Source organism: Schistocerca serialis, chromosome 5 (assembly GCF_023864345.2).
Source record: "Schistocerca serialis cubense isolate TAMUIC-IGC-003099 chromosome 5, iqSchSeri2.2, whole genome shotgun sequence".
Classification (NCBI taxonomy): domain Eukaryota; kingdom Metazoa; phylum Arthropoda; class Insecta; order Orthoptera; family Acrididae; genus Schistocerca; species Schistocerca serialis.
Genome location: NC_064642.1, coordinates 146,657,455 through 146,659,979, shown reverse-complemented (window position 1 = coordinate 146,659,979; position 2,525 = coordinate 146,657,455). Strand labels below are relative to the sequence as shown.

Below are 2,525 nucleotides of genomic sequence, written 5' to 3'. Positions count from 1 at the left end.
GCGTATGCCTTTCTCATGTAACTGGATACGCTAATGGAATTGAGTCTCAAACACAATGTTTGCATACTGTGCAAGTCACAAAAAGATGAAATTAAGGATATGTTTTGAAATACGGGCGTGGTGCCGATAAGAACGCATGTTCTCTAGACGTCGCATTTGGCCTGATTCTACACGAACTGATAACGGTCTAAGCTGTCGTCATAATGACGCACAAGTGTACTTAAGAAATGTAGGCAATCTGTGCCATTGTGGTTCCGTGGTGTAGCGGTTATCACGTCTGCTTTACACGCAGAAGGTCCCCGGTTCGATCCCGGGCGGAACCACCACTTTTTTTCCATAGTCCCCCAAACGGATTGCTCACCTGTTTAACGAGTCAGAACTAGAGATCGCCATGATGTACATGCAGTGCGTGGGAACCATTCGCACCTAAAACGTTAAAAAAAAAAAAACCAACGGCATTCCTCGGCAGTATACTGCGAAAATATCGTTCGCCAATGAAAGAGAATCATCACAGCTGTATTCACAAACATTTATTGTGTCACGACCGATTTCGTTCTTTTAGAGCAACATACGGTTGCAGTTCTGTGCCAACATAGCGTTATGACAATTAGACATCTCACAACTTGACGTTGGCACAACTCAGCAACCTGATGATCTAAAAGAACGCAACCGGTCGTGACACAATAAATGTGTATGTACAGTTGTGGTTGTTCTCATTAACCATTAATTATCATCTGCAAAGGAAATCGTACGCAAGACGCTAGTGTGACACATTATGGAGTATTATTCCACTGTTTGGAATCTTTATCAATTAGGCATCACAACAAACATCGAAGTAGTTCAGAGATGTGCTGCTGGGGTCGCAGCATGTCGCTATAAAAAAAATGTTCAAATGTGTGTGAAATCTTATGGGACTTAACTGGTAAGGTCATCAGTCCCTAAGCTTACGCACTACTTAATCTAAATTATCCGAAGGACAACCACACACAGCCCTGCCCGAGGGAGGACTCGAACCTCCGCCGGGATCAACCGCACAGTTCACGACTGCAGCGCCCTAGACCACTCGGCTAATTCCGCGCGGGGCATGTCGCTATAGTCTAGCCCATACGAAAGTGTAGCTGAAACGCTTAGGGAACATGAATAGAAATCCATGGAAGAGAGAACATCTAGTTCGCGGTAAACCGCCAGTAAACATTTGTAAGTAAACACGCGGGGCAGCCCGTCGCGTAATATGATTCGCGCGCCGAGTATCGCTAGGAGTGCGTTGATGCTGGCTGCGACCAGGAGTGTGTTTCCGCGCGACGTCACAGAAGCTTTGAGGCACGGACGGAAGGAACATTTCAGTTTATCTAAAGATATCCCCCAGTGTGTGGCGAAGCCATCTCTCCGTAATGTCCTTTCTTCCAGGAGTGCTAGTTCTGCATGTTTCGCAGAAGAGCTTCTGTGAAGTTTGGAAGATAGGAGACGAGGTACTGGCGGATGTAAAGCTGTGAGCTCGGGTCGTGAGTCGTGCTTGGGTAGTTCAGTTGGTAGAGAGCATTTGCCCGCGAAAGGCGAAGGTCCTGCGTTTGAGTCTCGGTCCGGCACACAGTTTTAATCTGCCAGGAAGTTTCGTATGTGACAGATGTAAAAGTCTCTGGAAAAACACAGTGTCATTTGTTTAGTTAATGTTATTTTCAGTTTTAACTCTTTTTCCTTTTCTGAAATAACAGTTTCCATGTTACACTGTCTTTATTCCTGCCACTATGAGTTGTTGTTGTTATTGTGTTCTTCAGTCCTGAGACTGGTTTGATGCAGCTCTCCATGCTACTCTATCCTGTGCAAGCTTTTTCATCTCCCAGTACTTACTGCAACCTGCATCCTTCTGAATCTGTTTAGTGTATTCATCTCTTGGTCTCCCTCAACGATTTTTACCCTCCACGCTGCTCTCCAGTACAAATTGGTGATCCCTTGATGTCTCAGAATATATCCTACCGACCGATCCCTTCTTCTAGTCAAGTTGTGCCACAAATTTCTCTTCTCCCTAATTCCATTCAATACTTCCTCATTAGTTATGTGATAGACCCATCAAATCTTCAGCATTTTTCTGTAGCACCACATTTCGAAAGCTTCTATTCTCTTCTTGTCCAAACTATTTATCGTCAACGTTTCACTTCCATACATGGCCACACTCCACACAAATACTTTCAGAAACGACTTCCTGACATTTAAATCTATACTCGATGTTAACAAATTCCTCTTTTTCAGAAACGCTTTCCTTGCCCATTGCCAGTCTACATTTTATATCCTCTCTACCTCGACCATCATCAGTTATTTTGCTCCCCAAATAGCAAAACCCCTTTACTACTTTAAGTGTCTCATTTCCTAATCTAATTCACTCAGCATCACCCGACTTAATTCGACTACATTCCATTATCCTCGTTTTGCTTTTGTTGATGTTCATCTTATACTCTCCTTTCAAGACATTGTCCATTCCGTTCAACTGCTCTTGCAAGTCTTTTGCTGTCTCTGACAGAATGAAAATA

General features: G+C 43.8%; 1 non-coding gene across 1 annotated transcript; it reads left to right on the top strand.

Moving 5' to 3' along the window:
* Nucleotides 1-250: 250 nt before the first annotated feature.
* Trnav-uac (transfer RNA valine (anticodon UAC)) lies at nucleotides 251-323 on the top strand. Its single transcript has one exon. It is a non-coding gene; the product is annotated as a tRNA-Val (tRNA).
* Nucleotides 324-2,525: the final 2,202 nt, after the last annotated feature.